The 14358-nt window shown below is 42.0% G+C and overlaps 1 protein-coding gene across 2 annotated transcripts in view; it reads left to right on the forward strand.

The window, feature by feature from the left end:
* Positions 1 to 4213: 4213 nt before the first annotated feature.
* LOC121547456 (myocardin-related transcription factor A-like) overlaps positions 4214 to 14358 on the forward strand; it is a 54738-nt gene continuing 44593 nt past the window's right edge. Inside the window, exons 1-2 of one of the 2 annotated variants that reach the window (XM_041858762.2) lie at positions 4214 to 4313; positions 6148 to 6215. The gene's annotated coding sequence lies outside the window, so the exon portion shown is untranslated. Of the gene's footprint in view, positions 4314 to 4415; positions 4782 to 6147; positions 6216 to 14358 lie in introns of those variants that run through there. The other variant, XM_045209759.1, reaches the window with a different exon arrangement.

Here is a 14358-nt window from a genome sequence, read left to right on the forward strand (position 1 = left end):
AATTGTTTTGACGTAAATGTTTCTATCTCAGTCAGGTAGAAGTTATCTCTACACTACACTGAACAATGTATTACAAGTAGGGCTGACAAACTATGTAAAAAAATGTGATCGAGTTAGTCGCAGGATTTGCTATGATTAATCACAATTCATTTTCTCAAATTGAGCTGTAAATTTAGATGTTTTATACAGAAAGCATTACAACAATATTGAATTCTAAATTGAAGGTAAATTGATAAAGCACACGGTCTTTAATCCAAATATCAATTTGTTTTGACATCGCATTGTTGTTTTTATAGATTATGTATTTTGGATGCTTTCAGTGTATTTTGAACGCTTTCAAACAATGCGATTAATCACGATTAAAACAAATGAGTGCACAAAAATTACAAACAGTTAACGTCGAGTTACTGATGTACTCTGACAGCCCTAATTACGAGTTAGAAAACGTTGGTAATCCAGGTGAACTATAAAACATTTGACAAGTGTCTGGTCTGTTGCATAGAATGTTGACTAGTAGTAAACCTCAATAGCCATGACAAAGACCTTTACTTTCGTGCCATCTTGTGGCGTTGCATAGTCATTACAATGAAGAGAGTCTACTCAAGGGCAGCTGTTTGTTGACAATTCCATAATTTATTAGTTAGAATGCTTACCCCTAAGAAATAAGTCTGTATCAGATTTTTTTTGTTGGTGGTATTTAAATTAGTCACAAAGTGCTCCCAGTGAATCCCTCTAAATGAGAGATCCATGATCATGGGGGCCCAACCTGCACCTCGTCATGGTTGGGTCACATCTATATGTGAGCCCCAGGCTTTATTGGGCCCTGAGCCTCTGCTGAGAGTGCTGCAGCTTTTGGATGGCCAGCTGGGTGTCCTCCAGGGAGATGCCCAGGTGCCACATGGCCCTGACAGAGCCTCCCATGTGGGGTAACATGAGTATGCGTATCCCCTGCACCAGAGCAGCCTGCTCTCCTTCCCCCACTCTGGCCATGAGGGCACAGAATTCCAAAAGAGCCACACACACACACACGAACAAGGTTATGTGACAGTATGAAAAATGTATGCACTCACTAACTGTAAGTCGCTCTGGATAAGAGCATCTGTTAAATGACTAAAATGTAAATGTAAATGTAATAACTTGCCTTGGTCAATAATCTATTATGAAATGAGTGGGTGTGTCTTGCAGGTCACATTTGCATTTCTGAAGGTACGCATTGCCTGTGAGTGCTTGTGTGTGCCCACCCTGTGCGAAGGTCCTGGCATGGCGGTGGTCTTCCTCCAGCCTGTTGACCATGTCCCCCAACGCCAGCTTGCCAGCGGCTGCCAGTATGACAACGCACCGCCCTGGAGATGAAGTCCTGAGGGCCAGCCAGCATGGTGCCAACTGGAGCACCCAGACCCTGCAACACACACACACACACAGTATCCGTATCACAAATACATGAGTCCAGCTGATGGTGTGTGTGTGTTCTCACCTTGGACAGACAGACGCTGACGTGTGTGTGTTTTGTAGGATTGTAGATGGGGCGACTTTCTGTGCCTCACCCTAATAATTTGGCCCCTTTTCCCCTCATAATCTTGCCTGTTTTAGAGAAATGTAATCATTTAAATATTGTAAGAGTTTTCATTGTCTGCTTATATGCCCCCTTTATTTATCCTACGGTTCTGACTTGGTGTACAGGGAGAATACTGTAAGAACAGCCCATGTTCTGAATTCTGTCGCTGTACATTTCAAAAGTGCTGATTAGAATGGGGATATGAAAGTATGGGTCTTTCAGGTCCACTGTGGTGAAACAATTTCCTGGTTGTACTGACTGAAGGATGGTTTTAATTGTCAGGATTTTGAAGGGAAGTGCTGAAAGATTACGGTTAAGGCACCTTAGGTCCAGGATCTTTTTTGGCACCAGAAAATAGATTGAGTAGAACCCGCAGTTTTGTTACGCTGGTTCTACCTCTTTGATTTAATGCTTTTCCAGGAGCAAGGAGATTTCTGAGCAGAGTGTTTGCTTTTTAGTGGGGTTGCGAGCTGTTGTTTTCAAGACACCCCTGAAGCGTGGGGGTTGCTGACAGAATTGTTGTGTGTAGCCTTGTGTTACAATGCGTAACTTTTTTGGCCATTGACCTTTTCCAGCTGGTGGTGCTCGAGGAAACAGTGTTGCGCTAGAGCAGTGGTCACCAACCGGTCGATAAAGCCTTGAGTTTTTAAAAAAATGCATTCGTTTCGTACTGTTGGCGGTATGTGCACTTGATTCAGCAGCCCTAGCGCCGGGAAGGCAAATGTTCCCATTTTGAACCACTTCATGTGCCTGAACGTAGAACTCCTACCCGGCAGGCCCAGAGGGCAAATCAAGTGCACCTATAGGCATACTGCTGGCCAATCAGATAGCTCAGATCACTGCAGTTTCCTTGAGCCATAGACTGTAAAAAGAAACCTCGAGTGCACAGCAAAGTTGATACTGTGAGATTTCAAAATGTTTAAAACCATGACTAGAGACTCAATGAATACAGCAAAGAGCTGCTGTTTATATGAGTAAGTTCATTTTAAGTTGTTATTCAGCACTATCAACACTTTGTTCAACACTTTTATAAGCCATAAAATGTGCGTTCTCCCTACTTCCACTGAAGCTACAACCAGCACTGCAGCTGCAATGAATGAGTAGCAAAGTGTTTCGATAAGCTTGTGTTGTTATTATTAGCTTTAATATCGAGGAATATTTCACTTTCTCTGGTCATAGGAATAACAACATGAATTCATGCATGAGACAGAAATAATACAGTGCGACTTAAGTTTCGCCATCAGCTGGAAGAGGCAGAGAGGGAGAGCGGAGGGACGGTGAGTCGGGTGAGAGGCAGCCTCACCGCTGCTCTCTCCCTCTCTCCCCTTAGACTGAGCATTTAGATGCAGGCCATCAGTCCAGTAAAATGATTATGCTGACTCAGCTGTGCAAATGATTTATTACCAGTTTGATCATGTACCTCAAATTTGGAAATATAATTTCAAGATGGTCTGAGAAGAACAACATTGGCAGTGCAATTCAAGCATAGCCAATATGCAGTGATAATGTATTGGGACTATAGCCTACTGCACAAACCTCATTGCTACAGAACTGTTTTTAATAGGTTAATGTTGCATAGGCTTACATTTCTTAAGTCATGTTTTTCTTTTTATCCAAGCGGTAGATCTCGGCTTACATTTTGACTCAGAAAGTGAACTTGACAAGAAAAGGTTGGTGAAGACTGTGCTAGAGAGTCGGTCCCATCAGGACCGAGGCTCTGCGTGCTGTGGGGACCCGGCCTGCATATGGTGCACCTCTGTCTCTTGGCTATGTCATGGAAAGAGCCGGTGTTCTTAATGTTTTGTATACTCGGTGTATATATATATTTCCATTAAAAAAACATTTTTTTACCAGTCACAAGTGGGGCGCTGGCTATAAGGTTTGCAATGGTTCCAGAGGGGAAAGGGGGATACCTAGTCAGTTGTACAACTGAATGCATTCAACTGAAATTTGTCTTCGCGTTTAATCTGTTTCACACTAATGAATTATGCAGTGTGTGCGCCCCATGCACTTCACTGCAGAATGTTTATTACACTGTTTTACAGACTTTTATTATTGTTCGACAGAACTTTGATGAGTGAAAGATCAGATAAGATATGTAAAATAATCTGATCATAATGATGAGCACTTTCTTAAAAGTCAGATCTTAATAAGTGATTGTTACGCAACTTCATATGCTTGCTAAAACTCACCCATCATCTAATTTCGCTGACCGTTTACTGTCTGGTCCTCCCCGAATACATCGCCCCCAACCTCGGCCTCTGCTTTTGCCTGACGCATGTCCGGACAGGGGCTGCCCCGGCCATGGAAGGGTCCACTGGTTTAGCGGTCTCATAGTAGAGTCGAGAGGGTCCTCCTCCAAGTCCCAAAGGGCACACTGTGAGATGACACCCCGGTTTACAAACTGCAACAAGGTGCGGGCAGGAACCGTTAACGTTTTCAAAAACATATTTTCTGTCGATTTGAACAGAAAAACCGTTCATTCGTCGTTTTGACGTTTTGGTTGTGAACTTGGGAACTTTAGATCATTGTATTCGATTCGACAATAATAATGGAAAAGGATCAGAAATAATAACCAGTAGGTGGCGCCACAGACCATGCATTTAATTCCACAAGCCCACAACACAGAAAGAGTTTATTGCCATGATTCAACTTCTCTTCAATGCAAGGCAAGACAGCAAATACGTATATGCCATAGCTACATTAAGCTATATTATTCCCCAAGTAGTTGACATCTCATCCAGTCGTGTGGTTAGATGTGAGTATATCTTTGATACTGGTCATCAAGTTGTTGCCATAAGGAAGTAACGATTTGCCTTTCTAGCTGAGAGGAGGGTTTTCCGGTCAAAGTTTCCTTTGTGAGTCGGAAGGGGTGTACCACTAAAGCCAAAGGCGTTTACCCTAGTTAACAACAATAACAGCGACAATGATACGTAGCTAATGAGAACACGCATGAATTCAATCTTTGAAACCACGACACAGAGCAAGATACCTCGCTATTAGGTTTTACAACTGCATGCTCCACCGTGTGACTAGACTGACAGGTAGCTGCTAGCATCAGATGCTAAGCTAGCTATTTATTGTAGCTAACTTTAGCTGTCTGAAGCCGGGAAGGTGGACTTGTCTAGCTTTACTGTCGATATATTCGCTTAAACCCCTTTTCTCTTTGCTGTTGTGGAAGTATTGGATTTCGTTATTCAATAGTTCTACGTTGGACAATTTTCAGGTGAGCTCCCACTGCGTAGCTAACTAGCCTAGATACCGAGCAAACATGTCCAGATTGGCACAATGACAATGTGGGCCCAATGCGGCCGGGCGAAAATATTGGCCACATGTAGGCTTCCCACATTGGGCCGATGCGCCTTTTCTCATCGGCTCCACATTTGCACACAAGGCATTGGCTCAGTGTGGGGGTGAGGGTATCCCTAACGTTGCCTGTCTTTTCCCAGAAAACGTACCCACATTGGCATGATGTGGGCCCAATGCGGGTTAAACCCATGTAGGCTGCCCAGATTGGGCCGATGCGGCTTTGCTCATAGGCTCCAAGGGCAGCCCTCACTTTTCCTGAAATGAGCCCACCCTTTTGGATAGGCTGCGTGTATCATTGTATCAGAAAGACAACAATGTTGTTGTTATCAGATATATATTATTACCAGAGAAACTTAGTTGTCATATGTCACATGCACTTATTTCAGTTTTTTTTTTTTTACAGACTTCGTCAAACTGGCAAGGTGTGACATATATATATATATAAACACTAGTAAGATTGCACAAAAATAACTTGTGACATTAGAACTATAAGGTTCTATCTGAAAAAAGATGACTCGGAGATAATTGCCTTTAATGTTCTAAACTCATTGGTTTGAATGGTGTCTACAATTTTCATATATTGTATTATTTTTGAACTTAACATGAATTGGGGTATTTGCAAACCACTCCCCCAAATATTCTAATGAGTCCCCACCTCAACATTATGAAGTAGCTGGGCTTGGTGTTGGCAAACCTGTGTTGGACTGGTGTGGGCTTGGAGAGGAAAGCCCATGTTGGGCTGGTGTGGGCTAGCCCGTGTTAGGCTAACCCACAACAAGCCCACATCAGCCCGTGTTGGGCTGATGTAGGGTAGCCCATGTTGGGCTGAGTCGGGCTTGTTGTGGGCTAGCTCGTGTTGGGCTGGTGTGGGCTAGCCTGTGCCCACCTTGCCCACCAAATACTCACATGGGGTCATGTTTGCTGGGTACTGGGTAGCTATTGTATTGTTCTCAACGGGTATTGTGTAACATAAGCTACCGTTAGCTGTTTGCTATCAGCCATAAGAACCAATGACAGCTGTCGTGATGTCTGTGGTTAGCGCAATAGCTAACTGTGGATTTGGCTATCTAATCATACACATTGCCCTTGATATCGATAAAGGCCAAACGAGAGTATCTCTTCATCATGTTGCACCATACAGCTACATATATAGCTACCTAGATAGCTAGCTAATTTGTATTCATGTCATGAGGTTGGATAAAATGATTGATGAATAGTTGCTAGGCCTATTTGTAACAATGTGCTTGGACTAATGACATTCTCTTTTCCTTCCTCTCCTTCAGCACTCCTCCTAGCTGTGTGCTGAAATGGAAACACCATCCCATTTGTTTTCAAGGATTTAGCGGAACAGGTAAGTTCACATTTCCTGTTCAACATCCAGTCCATCACTAATTTCTTATTGTTGTCATAATATAGCTTAGCTAGATCTCCATTTACCTTCCATTGATGACTGTAACTTATAGATATATCATCTCATACATCATCACTGTGCATTTCTCCTCTGAGACAAGCTGATGAGTGGGGTTGCTAACAGTCAGTGTAGCTGTTTTTCACTTCTAAGATGCAAAACCCACATTCCAGCCAGGTGGGAGGTTGCCTGCTGTGTTGCTTTGCAAACATGTTCAGAGCAGATCTGCACAGACTAGTGTAGGCGTGCAGAGAACTCACTGTCCCTCCCCATGCTATTATGTTAGCACAATGCACTACATGTTTCAACACCCTCATACAGGAGAGGTGCTGGGAAGGAATAAAAAACAACCTTCGGGTGGATGTTGGCATGCCTGCAATCTGCAGATTATCAAGATCATAATTGTTTTTGTGATAATGTATAATATGAAAACCTGATATTGTTGTTTGGGTGGTATCTAATATAAGATATTTCTGCTCCTGTGACAACTTGGTTGCTCAAGGATTGTGATCAACTACATTGTGACATTGCCTTCACCTCCAAAATGTGACTATGTTCTAATAATACATTGTTAATATCACATAACTCCACCTACTGCAATGATTATGATGTAGGCTATTCTATCATGACCATACCATATCTTGCATTGCATTGTGACATTTGAGGGGTTCCCTTCTGATTTGAATGAAACCTTCCATACCTGTTTGCCCATGGTAGAAGTGGTCAGAAGGGGACTTTTTGGACCTGAATGCCAAAATTTGCATATCCCACCATACCATGATACATAGTCTTCATCACTGAAAAAGATAAACGGTTGAGTTTGATATCATTTGAAAGCTTACAAACAGGGTTGTAAAACTATATATATATATATATATATATATATATATATATATATATATATATATTTTTTTTAATATTGTACTTTTTTAAGCTTAAAAGTCAATTATCAAAAAACTTGTAAAAAAAAAATAAGATTAATGTTCATATACACTACTGGTCAAAAGTTTTAGAACACCTCCATTTGTCCAGTTTTTATTTAAATGTACACAGTTTCATGTCTTAATGTACTCTGAAATTAAAGCATAGAACAAATAAACAATTGGCGACAAAAAATGAATCATGGAATCGTTTTGTTTAACAAAATGTAATCTACATTTTGACTCATCAAAGTAGCCACCTTTTGCAGACATAACAGCCAAACACACTTGTGGCATTCTTAGTACAATAGAAATCAGATATTGTTCGGAAAGTTCTTCCCAACACTGTTGCAGAAGTTCCCACAAATGTGTTGAACTTGTAGGTTGCTTTGCTTTCACCCTTCTGCCCAGTTCATCCCAAACAAGCTCGATGGGGTTTAAGTCTGGAGACTGCTGGACATTCCATGATTTGAAGCCTACCATCTTGTTATTTCCTTCTAAGGTAGTTCTGACATAGCCTGGAGGTACAGTTGAAGTCAGAAGTTTACATACACTTAGGTTGGAGTCATTAAAACTCGTTTTTCAACCACTTCACAAATGTATTGTTAACAAACTATCGTTTTGGCAAGTCGGTTAGGACATCTACTTTGTGCATGACACAAGTAATTTTTCCAACAATTGTTTACAGACAGATTATTTCACTTATAATTCACTGCTTCACAATTCCAGTGGGTTAGAAGTTTGCATACACTAAGTTGACTGTGCCTTTAAACAGCTTGGAAAATTCCAGAAAATGATGTCATGGCTTTAGAAGCTTCTGATGGTCTAATTGACATCATTTGAGTCAATTGGAGGTATACCTGTGGATGTATTTCAAGGCCTACCTTCAAACTCAGCGCATCTTTGCTTGACATCATGGGAAAATGAAAAGAAATCAGCCAAGACCTCAGAAAAAAATGTGTAGACTTCCAAGTCTGGTTCATCCTTGGGAGTAATTTCCAAATGCCTGAAGGTACCACGTTCATCTGTACAAACAATAGTACTCAAGTATAAACTCCATGGGACCACGCAGCCGTCATACCGCTCAGGAAGGAGACGCGTTCTGTCTCCTAGAGATGAGCGTACTTTGCTGCGAAAAGTGCAAATCAATCCCAGAACAACAGCAAAGGACCTTGTGAAGATGCTGGAGGAAACGGGTACAAAAGTATCTATATATCCACAGTGAAACGAGTCCTATATCAACATAACCTGAAAGGCCGCTCAGCAAGGAAGAAGCCACTGTTCCAAAACCGCCATAAAAAAGCCAGACTACGATTTGCAACTGCACATGGGGACAAAGATCGTACTTTTTGGAGAAATGTCCTGTGGTCTGATGAAACAAAAATAGAACTGTTTGGCCATAATGACCATCGTTATGTTTGGAGGAAAAAGGGGGTGGCTTGCAAGCCGGAGAACACCATCCCAACCGTGAAGCACGGGGGTGGCAGCATCATGTTGTGGGGGTGCATTGCTGGCAGGAGGGACTGGTGCAATTCACCAAATAGATGGCATCATGAGGAAGGAAAATTATGTGGATATATTGAAGCAACATCTCAAGACATCAGTCAGGAAGTTCAAGCTTGGTTGCAAATGGGTCTTCCAAATGGACAATGACCCAAAGCATGCTTCCAAGGTTGTGGCAAAATGTCTTAAGGACAACAAAATCAAGGTATTGGAGCGGCCATCCCAAAGCCCTGACCTCAATCCTATAGACATTTTGTGGGCAGAACTGAAAAAGCGTGTGCGAGCAAGGAGGCCTACTAACCTGACTCAGTTATACCAGCTCTGTAAGGAGGAATGGGCCAAAATTCACCCAACTTATTGTGGGAAGCTTGTGGAAGGCAATGCTACCAAATACTAATTGAGTGTATGTAAACTTCTGACCCACTGGGAATGTGATGAAAGAAATAAAAGCTGAAATAAATCATTCTCTCTCCTATTATTCTGACATTTCACATCCTTAAAATAAAGTATTGATCCTAACTCTACCTAAGACAGGGACCTTCTACTAGGATTAAATGTCAGGAATTGTGAAACTGAGTTTAAATGTATTTGGCTAAGGTGTATGTAAACTTCCGACTTCAACTGTATGTATGTATGTATGTATGTATGTACAGTGGGGGAAAAAAGTATTTAGTCAGCCACCAACTGTGCAAGTTCTCCCACTTAAAAAGATGAGAGAGGCCTGTAATTTTCATCATAGGTACACGTCACCTATGACAGACAAAATGAGAAGAAAAAAATCCAGAAAATCACATTGTAGGATTTTTTATGAATTTATTTGCTAACTATGGTGGAAAATAAGTATTTGGTCAATAACAAAAGTTTCTCAATACTTTGTTATATACCCTTTGTTGGCAATGACACAGGTCAAACGTTTTCTGTAAGTCTTCACAAGGTTTTTACACACTGTTGCTGGTATTTTGGCACATTCCTCCATGCAGATCTCCTCTAGAGCAGTGATGTTTTGGGGCTGTCGCTGGGCAACACAGACTTTCAACTCCCTCCAAAGATTTTCTATGGGGTTGAGATCTGGAGACTGGCTAGGCCACTCCAGGACCTTGAAATGCTTCTTACGAAGCCACTCCTTCGTTGCCCGGGCGGTGTGTTTGGGATCATTGTCATGCTGAAAGACCCAGCCACGTTTCATCTTCAATGCCCTTGCTGATGGAAGGAGATTTTCACTCAAAATCTCACGATACATGGCCCCATTCATTCTTTCCTTTACACGGATCAGTCGTCCTGGTCCCTTTGCAGAAAAACAGCCCCAAAGCATGATGTTTCCACGCCCATGCTTCACAGTAGGTATGGTGTTCTTTGAATGCAACTCAACATTCTTTGTCCTCCAAACACGACGAGTTGAGTTTTTACCAAAAAGTTATATTTTGGTTTCATCTGACCATATGACATTCTCCCAATCCTCTTCTGGATCATCCAAATGCACTCTAGCAAACTTCAGACGGGCCTGGACATGTACTGGCTTAAGCAAGGGGACACGTCTGGCACTGCAGGATTTGAGTCCCTGGCGGCGTAGTGTGTTACTGATGGTAGGCTTTGTTACTTTGGTCCCAGCTCTCTGCAGGTCATTCACTAGGTCCCCCGTGTGGTTCTGGGATTTTTGCTCACCATTTTTGTGATCATTTTGACCCCACGGGGTGAGTTCTTGCGTGGAGCCCCAGATCGAGGGAGATTATCAGTGGTCTTGTATGTCTTCCATTTCCTAATAATTGCTCCCACAGTTGATTTCTTCAAACCAAGCTGCTTACCTATTGTAGATTCAGTCTTCCCAGCCTGGTGCAGGTCTACAATTTTGTTTCTGGTGTCCTTTGACAGCTCTTTGGTCTTGGCCATAGTGGAGTTTGGAGTGTGACTGTTTGAGGTTGTGGACAGGTGTCTTTTATACTGATAACAAGTTCAAACAGGTGCCATTAATACAGGTAACCGAGTGGAGGACAGAGGAGCCTCTTAAAGAAGAAGTTACAGGTCTGTGAGAGCCAGAAATCTTGCTTGTTTGTAGGTGACCAAATACTTATTTTTCACCATAATTTGCAAATAAATTCATTAAAAATCCTACAATGTGATTTTCTTGAAAAAAAAATCTCAATTTGTCTGTCATAGTTGACGTGTACCTATGATAAAAATTACAGGCCTCTCTCATCTTTTTAAGTGGGAGAACTTGCACAATTGGTGGCTGACTAAATACTTTTTTTCCCCACTGTATATATATATATATACAGTGAGGGAAAAAAGTATTTGATCCCCTGCTGATTTTGTACGTTTGCCCACTGACAAAGAAATGATCAGTCTATAGTTTTAATGGTAGGTTTATTTTAACAGTGAGAGACAGAATAACAACAACAAAATCCAGAAAAACGCATGTCAAAAATGTTATAAATTGATTTGCATTTTAATGAGGGAAATAACTATTTGACCTCCTCTCAATCAGAAAGATTTCTGGCTCCCAGATGTCTTTTATACAGGTAACGAGCTGAGATTAGGAGCACACTCTTAAAGGGAGTGCTCCTAATATCAGCTTGTTACTTGTATAAAAGACACCTGTCCACAGAAGCAATCAATCAATCAGATTCCAAACTCTCCACCATGGCCAAGAACAAAGAGCTCTCCAAGGATGTCAGGGACAAGATTGTAGACCTACACAAGGCTGGAATGGGCTACAAGACCATCGCCAAGCAGCTTGGTGAGAAGGTGACAACAGTTGGTGCGATTATTCGCAAATGGAAGAAACACAAAATAACTGTCAATCTCCCTCGGCCTGGGGCTCCATGCAAGATCTCACCTCGTGGAGTTGCAATGATCATGAGAACGGTGAGGAATCAGCCCAGAACTACACGGGAGGATCTTGTCAATGATCTCAAGGCAGCTGGGACCATAGTCACCAAGAAAACAATTGGTAACACACTACGCCGTGAAGGACTGAAATCCTGCAGCGCCCGCAAGGTCCCCCTGCTCAAGAAAGCACATATACAGGGCCGTCTGAAGTTTGCCAATGAACATGTGAATGATTCAGAGGAGAACTGGGTGAAAGTGTTGTGGTCAGATGAGACCAAATCGAGCTCTTTGGCATCAACTCAACTCGCCGTGTTTGGAGGAGGAGGAATGCTGCCTATGACCCCAAGAACCACATCCCCACCATCAAACATGGAGGTGGAAACATTATGCTTTGGGGGTGTTTTTCTGCTAAGGGAACAGGACAACTTCACCGCATCAAAGGAACGATGGACGGGGCCATGTACCATCAAATCTTTGGTGAGAACCTCCTTCCCTCAGCCAGGGCATTGAAAATGGGTCATGGATGGTTATTCCAGCATGACAATGACCCAAAACACACGGCCAAGGCAACAAAGGAGTGGCTCAAGAAGAAGCACATTAAGGTCCTGGAGTGGCCTAGCCAGTCTCCAGACCTTAATCCCATAGAAAATCTGTGGAGGGAGCTGAAGGTTCGTGTTGCCAAACGTCAGGCTCGAAATCTTAATGACTTGGAGTGGGACAAAATCCCTCCTGAGATGTGTGCAAACCTGGTGGCCAACTATAAGAAACGTGTGATTGCCAACAAGGGTTTTGCCACCAAGTACTAAGTCATGTTTTGCAGAGGGGTCAAATACTTATTTTCCTCATTAAAATGTAAATCAATTCATTACATTTTTGACATGCGTTTTTCTGGATTTTGTTGTTGTTATTCTGTCTCTCACTGTTCAAATAAACCTACCATTAAAATTATAGACTGATCATGTCTTTGTCAGTGGGCAAACGTACAAAATCAGCAGGGGATCAAATACTTTTTTCCCTCACTGTGTGTGTGTATATATATATACACACACACACACACACACACACACACACACACAAGGACCAGTTAAAAGTTTGGACACACCTACTCATTCAAGGGTTTTTCTTTTTTTTTTAAACAATTTTTTACATTGAAGACATCAAAACTATGAAATAACACATGGAATAATGTAGTAACCAAATAGCCACCCTTTGCCTTGATAACAGCTTTGTACACTCTTGGCATTCTCTCAACCAGCTTCATGAGGTAGTCACCTGGAATGCATTTAAATGAACAGGTGTGCCTTCTTAAAAGTTAATTTGTGGAATTTATTTCCTTCTTAATGTGTTTGAGCCAATCAGTTGTGTTGTGAAAAGGTAGGGGGGTATACAGAAGATAGCCCTACTTGGTAAAAGACGAAGTCCATATTATGGCAAGAACAGCTCAAATAAGCAAAGAGAAACGACAGTCCATCATTACTTTAAGACATGAAGGTCAGTCAATCCGGATCATTTCAAGAACTTTGAAAGTTTCTTCAAGTGCATTCACAAAAACCATCAAGCGCTATGATGAAACTGGCTCTCATGAGGACCGCAACAGGAATGGAAGACCCAGAGTTACCTCTGCTGCAGAGGATAAGTTCATTAGAGTTACCAGCCTCAGAAATTGCAGCCCAAATAAATGCTTCACAGAGTTCAAGTCACAGACACATCTCAACATCAACTGTTCAGAGGGGACCGTGTGAATCAGGCCTTCATGGTTGAATTGCTGCAAAGAAACCACTACTAAAGGACACCAATAAGAAGAGACCTGCTTGGGCCAAGAAACACGAGCAATGGACATTAGACCGGTGGAAATGTGTCCTTTGGTCTGGAGTCCAAATTTGAGATATTTGGGTCCAACCGCCGTGTCTTTGTGAGACGCGGTGTGGGTGAACGGATGATCTCCACATATGTAGTTCCCACCATAAAGCATGGAGGAGGAGGAGTTATGGTGTGGGGGTGCTTTGCTGGAGACACTCTGTGATTTATTTAGAATTCAAGGCACACTTAACCAGCATGGCTACCACAGCATTCTGCAGCGATACGCCATCCCATCTGGTTTGGGATTTGGTTTTCAACAGGACAATGACCCAACACACCTCCAGGCTGTGTAAGGGCTCTTTTACCAAGAAGGAGAGTGATGGAGTGCTGCATCAGATGACCTGGCCTCCACATTCCCCCGACCTCAACCCAATTGGGATGGTTTGGGATGAGCTGGACCGCAGAGTGAAGGAAAAGCAGCCAACAAGTGCTCAGCATATGTTTGAACTCCTTCAAGACTGTTGGAAAAGCATTCCAGGTGAAGCTGGTTGAGCGAATGCCATGAGTGTGCAAAGCTGTCATCAAGGCAAACGGTGGCTAATTTGTATAATTGTTTTAACACTTTTTTTGGTTACTAATTTACATGATTCCATGTGTGTTATTTCATAGTTTTGATGTCTTCACTATTATTCTACAATGTAGAAAATTGTAAAAATAAAGAAAAACCCTTGAATGAGTAGGTGTGTCCAAACTTTGACTGGTCCTTGTGTGTGTGTGTGAGATAGATAGATAGATAGATATACACACACACACACACACACACACAGTGGGGAGAACAAGTATTTGATACACTGCCGATTTTGCAGGTTTTCCTACTTACAAAGCATGTAGAGGTCTGTAATTTTTATCATAGGTACACTTCAACTGTGAGAGACGGAATCTAAAACAAAAATCCAGAAAATCACATTGTATGATTTTTAAGTAATTAATTTGCATTTTATTGCATGACATAAGTATTTGATCACCTACCAACCAGT

The sequence above is a fragment of the Coregonus clupeaformis genome, chromosome 31 (genome assembly GCF_020615455.1).
Source record: "Coregonus clupeaformis isolate EN_2021a chromosome 31, ASM2061545v1, whole genome shotgun sequence".
NCBI classification, from domain to species: domain Eukaryota; kingdom Metazoa; phylum Chordata; class Actinopteri; order Salmoniformes; family Salmonidae; genus Coregonus; species Coregonus clupeaformis.